Raw genomic sequence first — 11634 nt, 5'->3', positions numbered from 1 at the left:
GAAACGTTGGTTAGTCCTGCAGCATGTAAAATCTCATTTGATTTTAAAATGAGTCGGGCAGGAACGTAAAACCAACAGTGTTCTGCCGAGTGTGTGGTCCCCCGCAGCAGCCTGGTGTTTGCTCCAGAGCACCCTCTGCCGGCAGTCGGGAGGCAGGCGGAGCGGGCGGAGTCTCGGCCTGAGCCCGTGACACGCTCCTCCGTGTGACTCCGGGGTTAGTCCGGAGCAGTGAGGCCCAGACCGGCTCCGTAAGGATACGGTAAGCTTCTGAGAGTGTGTGTCTGTGTGCGCCCCGTACCCCGTCACTGCGCTCCCGCACTGTCATGGCGGTCTCCAGGGACTTGTACAGGAACAGGCCTATAACTCTAGGCTGTGGACCGGGCCTAACCCTAGGAAGGGGCACAGACCGGAGCTGCTGGCCAGACTCCGACCATAACCGGATCGATCAGACCAGGCCTCCGACCCCGATGGGAGATCCAGATCTCACGATGTGGACTGTGCTGCCTGCCCTGTCCAGTGGTTGCCAACATGTCTGCCGATCCGGGCAGAGGTGGCCACAGGCTGTGCTCTCCACCAGCGCAGAGCTGTCATGTGTCCGGTATAACATGGGGAATACCGAGCTGTCCTGTCCCCGGTATAACATGGGAGTATACATATATACAGAGCTGTCCTGTGTCCGGTATAACATGGGGGTATACATATATACAGAGCTGTCCTGTGTCCGGTATAACATGGGGGGTATACATATATACAGAGCTGTCCTGTGTCCGGTATAACATGGGGGTATACATATATACAGAGCTGTGCTGTGCCCGGTATAACATGGAGGGTATACATATATACAGAGCTGTCCTGTGTCCGGTATAACATGGGGGTATACATATATACAGAGCTGTCCTGTGTCCGGTATAACATGGGGGTATACATATATACAGAGCTGTCCTGTGCCCGGTATAACATGGGGGTATACATATATACAGAGCTGTGCTGTGCCCGGTATAACATGGAGGGTATACATATATACAGAGCTGTCCTGTGCCCGGTATAACATGGGGGGTATACATATATACAGAGCTGTCCTGTCCCCGGTATAACATGGGAGTATACATATATACAGAGCTGTCCTGTGCCCGGTATAACATGGAGGGTATACATATATACAGAGCTGTGCTGTGCCCGGTATAACATGGAGGGTATACATATATACAGAGCTGTCCTGTGCCCGGTATAACATGGGGGGTATACATATATACAGAGCTGTCCTGTGTCCGGTATAACATGGGGGTATACATATATACAGAGCTGTCCTGTGTCCGGTATAACATGGGGGGTATACATATATACAGAGCTGTCATGTGTCCGGTATAACATGGGGGTATACATATATACAGAGCTGTGCTGTGCCCGGTATAACATGGAGGGTATACATATATACAGAGCTGTGCTGTGCCCGGTATAACATGGAGGGTATACATATATACAGAGCTGTCCTGTCCCCGGTATAACATGGGGGTATACATATATACAGAGCTGTGCTGTGCCCGGTATAACATGGGGGGTATACATATATACAGAGCTGTCCTGTGTCCGGTATAACATGGGGGTATACATATATACAGAGCTGTCCTGTGTCCGGTATAACATGGGGGTATACATATATACAGAGCTGTGCTGTGCCCGGTATAACATGGAGGGTATACATATATACAGAGCTGTCCTGTGCCCGGTATAACATGGGGGGTATACATATATACAGAGCTGTCCTGTGTCCGGTATAACATGGGGGTATACATATATACAGAGCTGTCCTGTGTCCGGTATAACATGGGGGGTATACATATATACAGAGCTGTCCTGTGTCCGGTATAACATGGGGGTATACATATATACAGAGCTGTGCTGTGCCCGGTATAACATGGGGGGTATACATATATACAGAGCTGTCCTGTGTCCGGTATAACATGGGGGTATACATATATACAGAGCTGTGCTGTGCCCGGTATAACATGGAGGGTATACATATATACAGAGCTGTCCTGTCCCCGGTATAACATGGGAGTATACATATATACAGAGCTGTCCTGTGCCCGGTATAACATGGGGGTATACATATATACAGAGCTGTCCTGTGCCCGGTATAACATGGGGGTATACATATATACAGAGCTGTCCTGTGCCCGGTATAACATGGGGGTATACATATATACAGAGCTGTGCTGTGCCCGGTATAACATGGAGGGTATACATATATACAGAGCTGTGCTGTGCCCGGTATAACATGGGGAATACCGAGCTGTCCTGTCCCCGGTATAACATGGGAGTATACATATATACAGAGCTGTCCTGTGCCCGGTATAACATGGGGGTATACATATATACAGAGCTGTCCTGTGTCCGGTATAACATGGGGGTATACATATATACAGAGCTGTGCTGTGCCCGGTATAACATGGAGGGTATACATATATACAGAGCTGTCCTGTCCCCGGTATAACATGGGAGTATACATATATACAGAGCTGTCCTGTGCCCGGTATAACATGGGGGTATACATATATACAGAGCTGTCCTGTGCCCGGTATAACATGGGGGTATACATATATACAGAGCTGTGCTGTGCCCGGTATAACATGGAGGGTATACATATATACAGAGCTGTGCTGTGCCCGGTATAACATGGGGAATACCGAGCTGTCCTGTCCCCGGTATAACATGGGAGTATACATATATACAGAGCTGTCCTGTGCCCGGTATAACATGGGGGTATACATATATACAGAGCTGTCCTGTGTCCGGTATAACATGGGGGTATACATATATACAGAGCTGTGCTGTGCCCGGTATAACATGGAGGGTATACATATATACAGAGCTGTGGTGTGCCCGGTATAACATGGGGAATACCGAGCTGTCCTGTCCCCGGTATAACATGGGAGTATACATATATACAGAGCTGTCCTGTGTCCGGTATAACATGGGGGTATACATATATACAGAGCTGTGCTGTGCCCGGTATAACATGGAGGGTATACATATATACAGAGCTGTGCTGTGCCTGGTATAACATGGGGAATACCGAGCTGTCCTGTCCCCGGTATAACATGGAGGGTATACATATATACAGAGCTGTGCTGTGCCCGGTATAACATGGGGGTATACATATATACAGAGCTGTGCTGTGCCCGGTATAACATGGGGGTATACATATATACAGAGCTGTCCTGTGTCCAGTATAACATGGAGGGTATACATATATACAGAGCTGTGCTGTGTCTGGTATAACATGGGGGTATACATATATACAGAGCTGTGCTGTGCCCGGTATAACATGGGGGTATACATATATACAGAGCTGTGCTGTGCCCGGTATAACATGGGGGTATACATATATACAGAGCTGTCCTGTGTCCAGTATAACATGGAGGGTATACATATATACAGAGATGTGCTGTGTCCGGTATAACATGGGGAATACCGAGCTGTCCTGTCCCCGGTATGACATGGGAGTATACATATATACAGAGCTGTCCTGTGTCCGGTATAACATGGGGGTATACATATATACAGAGCTGTCCTGTGTCCGGTATAACATGGGGGGTATACATATATACAGAGCTGTCCTGTGTCCGGTATAACATGGGGGTATACATATATACAGAGCTGTGCTGTGCCCGGTATAACATGGAGGGTATACATATATACAGAGCTGTCCTGTCCCCGGTATAACATGGGAGTATACATATATACAGAGCTGTCCTGTGCCCGGTATAACATGGGGGTATACATATATACAGAGCTGTCCTGTGCCCGGTATAACATGGGGGTATACATATATACAGAGCTGTGCTGTGCCCGGTATAACATGGAGGGTATACATATATACAGAGCTGTGCTGTGCCCGGTATAACATGGGGAATACCGAGCTGTCCTGTCCCCGGTATAACATGGGAGTATACATATATACAGAGCTGTCCTGTGCCCGGTATAACATGGGGGTATACATATATACAGAGCTGTCCTGTGTCCGGTATAACATGGAGGGTATACATATATACAGAGCTGTCCTGTCCCCGGTATAACATGGGAGTATACATATATACAGAGCTGTCCTGTGCCCGGTATAACATGGGGGTATACATATATACAGAGCTGTCCTGTGCCCGGTATAACATGGGGGTATACATATATACAGAGCTGTGCTGTGCCCGGTATAACATGGAGGGTATACATATATACAGAGCTGTGCTGTGCCCGGTATAACATGGGGAATACCGAGCTGTCCTGTCCCCGGTATAACATGGGAGTATACATATATACAGAGCTGTCCTGTGCCCGGTATAACATGGGGGTATACATATATACAGAGCTGTCCTGTGTCCGGTATAACATGGGGGTATACATATATACAGAGCTGTGCTGTGCCCGGTATAACATGGAGGGTATACATATATACAGAGCTGTCCTGTCCCTGGTATAACATGGGAGTATACATATATACAGAGCTGTCCTGTGCCCGGTATAACATGGGGGTATACATATATACAGAGCTGTCCTGTGCCCGGTATAACATGGGGGTATACATATATACAGAGCTGTGCTGTGCCCGGTATAACATGGAGGGTATACATATATACAGAGCTGTGCTGTGCCCGGTATAACATGGGGAATACCGAGCTGTCCTGTCCCCGGTATAACATGGGAGTATACATATATACAGAGCTGTCCTGTGCCCGGTATAACATGGGGGTATACATATATACAGAGCTGTCCTGTGTCCGGTATAACATGGGGGTATACATATATACAGAGCTGTGCTGTGCCCGGTATAACATGGAGGGTATACATATATACAGAGCTGTGGTGTGCCCGGTATAACATGGGGAATACCGAGCTGTCCTGTCCCCGGTATAACATGGGAGTATACATATATACAGAGCTGTCCTGTGTCCGGTATAACATGGGGGTATACATATATACAGAGCTGTCCTGTGCCCGGTATAACATGGGGGTATACATATATACAGAGCTGTCCTGTGTCCGGTATAACATGGGGGTATACATATATACAGAGCTGTGCTGTGCCCGGTATAACATGGAGGGTATAAATATATACAGAGCTGTGCTGTGCCCGGTATAACATGGGGAATACCGAGCTGTCCTGTCCCCGGTATAACATGGAGGGTATACATATATACAGAGCTGTGCTGTGCCCGGTATAACATGGGGGTATACATATATACAGAGCTGTGCTGTGCCCGGTATAACATGGGGGTATACATATATACAGAGCTGTCCTGTGTCCAGTATAACATGGAGGGTATACATATATACAGAGCTGTGCTGTGTCCGGTATAACATGGGGGTATACATATATACAGAGCTGTGCTGTGCCCGGTATAACATGGGGGTATACATATATACAGAGCTGTCCTGTGTCCAGTATAACATGGAGGGTATACATATATACAGAGATGTGCTGTGTCCGGTATAACATGGGGAATACCGAGCTGTCCTGTCCCCGGTATGACATGGGAGTATACATATATACAGAGCTGTCCTGTGTCCGGTATAACATGGGGGTATACATATATACAGAGCTGTCCTGTGTCCGGTATAACATGGGGGGTATACATATATACAGAGCTGTCCTGTGTCCGGTATAACATGGGGGTATACATATATACAGAGCTGTGCTGTGCCCGGTATAACATGGAGGGTATACATATATACAGAGCTGTCCTGTCCCCGGTATAACATGGGAGTATACATATATACAGAGCTGTGCTGTGCCCGGTATAACATGGAGGGTATACATATATACAGAGCTGTCCTGTCCCCGGTATAACATGGGAGTATACATATATACAGAGCTGTCCTGTGCCCGGTATAACATGGGGGTATACATATATACAGAGCTGTCCTGTGCCCGGTATAACATGGGGGTATACATATATACAGAGCTGTGCTGTGCCCGGTATAACATGGAGGGTATACATATATACAGAGCTGTGCTGTGCCCGGTATAACATGGGGAATACCGAGCTGTCCTGTCCCCGGTGTAACATGGGAGTATACATATATACAGAGCTGTCCTGTGCCCGGTATAACATGGGGGTATACATATATACAGAGCTGTCCTGTGTCCGGTATAACATGGGGGTATACATATATACAGAGCTGTGCTGTGCCCGGTATAACATGGAGGGTATACATATATACAGAGCTGTGCTGTGCCCGGTATAACATGGGGAATACCGAGCTGTCCTGTCCCCGGTATAACATGGAGGGTATACATATATACAGAGCTGTGCTGTGCCCGGTATAACATGGGAGTATACATATATACAGAGCTGTCCTGTGTCTGGTATAACATGGGGGTATACATATATACAGAGCTGTCCTGTCCCCGGTATAACATGGAGGGTATACATATATACAGAGCTGTGCTGTGCCCGGTATAACATGGGGGGTATACATATATACAGAGCTGTCCTGTCCCCGGTATAACATGGAGGGTATACATATATACAGAGCTGTGCTGTGCCCGGTATAACATGGAGGGTATACATATATACAGAGCTGTGCTGTGCCCGGTATAACATGGAGGGTATACATATATACAGAGCTGTCCTGTGCCCGGTATAATATGGGGGTATACATAGCTGTCCTGTGTCCAGTATAACATGGAGGGTATACATATATACAGAGCTGTGCTGTGCCCAGTATAACATGGAGGGTATACATATATACAGAGCTGTGCTGTGCCCGGTATAACATGGGGGTATACATATATACAGAGCTGTGCTGTGCCCGGTATAACATGGGGGTATACATATATACAGAGCTGTCCTGTGTCCAGTATAACATGGAGGGTATACATATATACAGAGCTGTGCTGTGTCCGGTATAACATGGGGGTATACATATATACAGAGCTGTGCTGTGCCCGGTATAACATGGGGGTATACATATATACAGAGCTGTCCTGTGTCCAGTATAACATGGAGGGTATACATATATACAGAGCTGTGCTGTGTCCGGTATAACATGGGGGTATACATCTATACAGAGCTGTGCTGTGTCCGTTATAACATGGGGAATACCGAGCTGTCCTGTCCCCGGTATAACATGGGAGTATACATATATACAGAGCTGTCCTGTGCCCGGTATAACATGGGGGTATACATATATACAGAGCTGTCCTGTGCCCGGTATAACATGGAGGGTATACATATATACAGAGCTGTCCTGTGTCCGGTATAACATGGGGAATACCGAACTGTCCTGTCCCCCGGTATAACATGGGAGTATACATGTATACAGAGCTGTCCTGTGCCGGTATAACATGGAGGGTATACATATATACAGAGCTGTGCTGTGCCCGGTATAACATGGGGGGTATACATATATACAGAGCTGTGCTGTGCCCGGTATAACATGGGGGGTATACATATATACAGAGCTGTGCTGTGCCCGGTATAACATGGGGGGTATACATATATACAGAGCTGTGCTGTGCCCGGTATAACATGGAGGGTTTACATATATACAGAGCTGTGCTGTGCCCGGTATAACATGGGGAATACCGAGCTGTCCTGTGCCCGGTATAACATGGAGGGTATACATATATACAGAGCTGTGCTGTGCCCGGTATAACATGGAGGGTATACATATATACAGAGCTGTCCTGTGCCCGGTATAACGTGGGGAATACCGAGCTGTCCTGTGCCCGGTATAACATAGAGGGTATACATATATACAGAGCTGTGCTGTGCCCGGTATAACATGGGGGTATACATATATACAGAGCTGTCCTGTGCCCGGTATAACATGGGGAATACCGAGCTGTCCTGTGCCCGGTATAACATGGAGGGTATACATATATACAGAGCTGTGCTGTGCCCGGTGTAACATGGGGGTATACATATATACAGAGCTGTGCTGTGCCCGGTATAACATGGGGAATACCGAGCTGTCCTGTGCCCGGTATAACATGGGAGTATACATATATACAGAGCTGTCCTGTGCCCGGTATAACATGGAGGGTATACATATATACAGAGCTATCCTGTCCCCGGTATAACATGGGGAATACCGAGCTGTCCTGTGCCCGGTATAACATGGGAGTATACATATATACAGAGCTGTCCTGTGTCCGGTATAACATGGGAGTATATATATATACAGAACTGTCCTGTGTCCGGTATAACATGGGAGTATACATATATACTCTATAAAGATGTTCCAAAGGAAGAACTAAGCCAAGAACAGGAAAACATAATGGCAAAACTAAAAGCAATGGAGCAAAAAGTAAAAAATTTCCAAAACCCCGTGGATGCACCTATTACATTACAGGAAGTAGCAGAGAGAATCTCTTACATAAGATGTAGAAAAGCCGGTGGCCTGGATGGAATCCTACCAGAAATGCTGAAGTACAGCCCACCAGAAATACAGGCCGCAATGGTTAAACTCTTCAATATTGTGCTAAGTGCCGGCTACTTCCCTCCTACCTGGAATCAAGGCCTCATCACACCCATCCACAAGAATGGGGACAGGTATGACCCAGCCAACTACAGAGGAATATGTGTCAGCAGCAACCTGGGAAAACTGTTCAACAGCATCCTGAACAAGAGGATCCTCAGTTTCCTCACCGAGCACAACGTCCTCAGCAAGAGCCAAGCAGGGTTCATGCCAAACCACCGCACTACTGACCACATCTACACCCTGCACAGCCTCATTCAGAGCCACGTCCACAATACAAAGAACGGGAAGATATACGCCTGTTTCGTGGACTTTAAAAAGGCCTTTGATTCGGTGTGGCACCCAGGCTTATTCCTGAAACTGCTGGAGAGCGGAATAGGAGGAAATTCCTATGATGTTATCAAAAGCTCCTACACCGAGAACCTCTGCAGTGTGAGTGTGAACGGCAGAAGAACGGCTTATTTCCAGCAGAGCCGGGGAGTCAGACAAGGCTGCAGCCTAAGCCCAACGCTCTTCAACATTTACATCAATGAGCTGGCTACCGCTCTGGAATCTTCCACAGCACCAGGTCTCACCCTCCACGACTTGCAGGTGAAATTCCTGCTGTATGCGGATGACTTGCTGCTTCTGTCACCAACCGAGAAAGGCCTCCAAGACAACCTGAAAATCTTAGAGAAATTCAGCTCCACCTGGGCTCTACCGGTCAACCTAAAGAAAACCAACATCATGGTGTTCCAGAAGAGAAAGAAAATCAGACCAGCACCCTTCATTTATCCTCGACAACTGCGCCCTTACAGGAACGGACAAATATACCTATCTGGGCCTAGAGATTCACCGATCAGGGAGCTTCAAACAAGCCATAGAGACCCTGAAAGACAAGGCATGCAAAACCTTCTATGCCATCCGAAGGAATCTCTACCATCTAAAGCCACCAGTGAGGGTCTGGTTAAAAATCTTCAATTCTATCATCGCCCCAATCCTCCTGTATGGCAGCGAAGTCTGGGGTCCTCACACCTACCCAGACTGGTCAAATTGGGATTCAAGCCCAACAGGAATATTCCACCTGGAATTCTGCAAGCACCTTCTCCAAGTCCATCGGAGCACCTCCAACAGTGCTTGCCGGGCCGAGCTGGGCAGATTCCCTCTACACCTAACGGTTCTAAAGAGGGCACTGTCATTCCGGGCTCACCTACGTAGGAGCAATCCAAGCTCCCATCACCATAAAGCCCTGACACATGTAGGGGAAACAGAAAAACCAGGACCCTCGGAACAGCTCACCCAAACCCAACCTGACCAGAAAACCAATCCCAACAACCTGACAAATGCCGGAATCAGGAAGATGGTAGACGAAGGCCAGGAGAGGTACGTAAGTGACTGGAAGAACGACATCATCAGCTCACAGAAACTGACCATGTACCAGAGTCTACAGAGAGATTACAGACTGGCTCCATACCTGGAGAAACTCCAGGACCTCAAAGACCGCAAGATCCTGAGCCGGTATAGACTCAGTGCCCACAGTCTGGCCATCGAATCCGGCCGACACAGGCAGAGCTACAAGCCCAGGGAGGAAAGACTGTGCCAACACTGTGACCAGGAGGCCCTGGAGGATGAAACCCACTTCCTGCTACACTGCTCCAAGTACTCAGCAGTGAGGGACACTCACTTCAGGAGACTCTCACATCTCTTCCCGGATTTCACCACCATGAAGGAGGAAGAGAAAACATACATCCTGCTGGGGGAAGAAGAGAGAGCAGTGGAGATAGCAGCGCAATATGTGAGCGAATGCCATAGACTGCGAGAAAGAGAACTATGATATGCCATGGACTTCTATGGCCCCCATCCTGGATCTGCCCCCATCCACCTTCCCTATGCCATGGACTTCTAAAGCCCCATCCTGGATCTGCCCCATCCACCTTTCCTACAGCCCCTTCCCAACATCCCTACAGTCCCTATCCCTATTCCCTTCTGTACACCTGCTTTGGCAAAACTAATGTGTATTTAGTCCTGCCAATAAAGCTTCTTTGAATCTTATACAGAGCTGTCCTGTGCCCGGTATAACATGGAGGGTATACATATATACAGAGCTGTCCTGTGCCCGGTATAACATGGAGGGTATACATATATACAGAGCTGTCCTGTCCCCGGTATAACATGGAGGGTATACATATATACAGAGCTGTCCTGTGCCCGGTATAACATGGAGGGTATATATATATATATACAGAGCTGTCCTGTGCCCGGTATAACATGGGGGGTATACATATATACAGAGCTGTCCTGTGCCCGGTATAACATGGGGGGTATACATATATACAGAGCTGTCCTGTGCCCGGTATAACATGGGGGGTATACATATATACAGAGCTGTCCTGTGCCCGGTATAACATGGAGGGTATACATATATACAGAGCTGTCCTGTGCCCGGTATAACATGGAGGGTATATATATATTATACAGAGCTGTCCTGTGCCCGGTATAACATGGGGGGTATACATATATACAGAGCTGTCCTGTGCCCGGTATAACATGGGGGGTATACATATATACAGACCTGTCCTGTGCCCGGTATAACATGGAGGGTATACATATATACAGAGCTGTCCTGTGTCCGGTATAACATGGAGGGTATACATATATACAGAGCTGTCCTGTGCCCGGTATAACATGGAGGGTATATATATATATATATATACAGAGCTGTCCTGTGCCCGGTATAACATGGAGGGTATACATATATACAGAGCTGTCCTGTGCCCGGTATAACATGGGGAATACCGAGCTGTCTTGTGCCCGGTATAACATGGAGGGTATACATATATACAGAGCTGTGCTGTGCCCGGTATAACATGGGGGGTATACATATATACAGAGCTGTCCTGTGCCCGGTATAACATGGGGGGTATACATATATACAGAGCTGTCCTGTGCCCGGTATAACATGGAGGGTATACATATATACAGAGCTGTCCTGTGCCCGGTATAACATGGAGGGTATATATATATATATATATATATATACAGAGCTGTCCTGTGCCCGGTATAACATGGAGGGTATACATATATACAGAGCTGTGCTGTGCCCGGTATAACATGGGGGGTATACATATATACAGAGCTGTGCTGTGCCCGGTATAACATGGAGGGTATACATAT

The 11634-nt window shown here is 47.5% G+C and overlaps 1 protein-coding gene across 3 annotated transcripts in view; it reads left to right on the top strand.

Annotated features, from left to right (window-relative positions):
- The first annotated feature begins 124 nt into the window (after positions 1–124).
- HECTD1 (HECT domain E3 ubiquitin protein ligase 1) overlaps positions 125–11634 on the top strand; it is a 154396-nt gene continuing 142886 nt past the window's right edge. For all 3 annotated transcript variants that reach the window (XM_073577809.1, XM_073577808.1, XM_073577807.1), the window contains exon 1: positions 125–259. The gene's annotated coding sequence lies outside the window, so the exon portion shown is untranslated. The remainder of the gene's footprint in view (positions 260–11634) is intronic.

The sequence above is a fragment of the Dendrobates tinctorius genome, unplaced genomic scaffold, assembly GCF_039654945.1.
Source record: "Dendrobates tinctorius isolate UK_male_01 unplaced genomic scaffold, ASM3965494v1 ptg000057l, whole genome shotgun sequence".
Taxonomy (NCBI): Eukaryota; Metazoa; Chordata; class Amphibia; order Anura; family Dendrobatidae; genus Dendrobates; species Dendrobates tinctorius.
The sequence above is the reverse complement of the archived record's forward strand: the minus strand, read 5'-3'. Positions and strand labels throughout refer to the sequence as shown.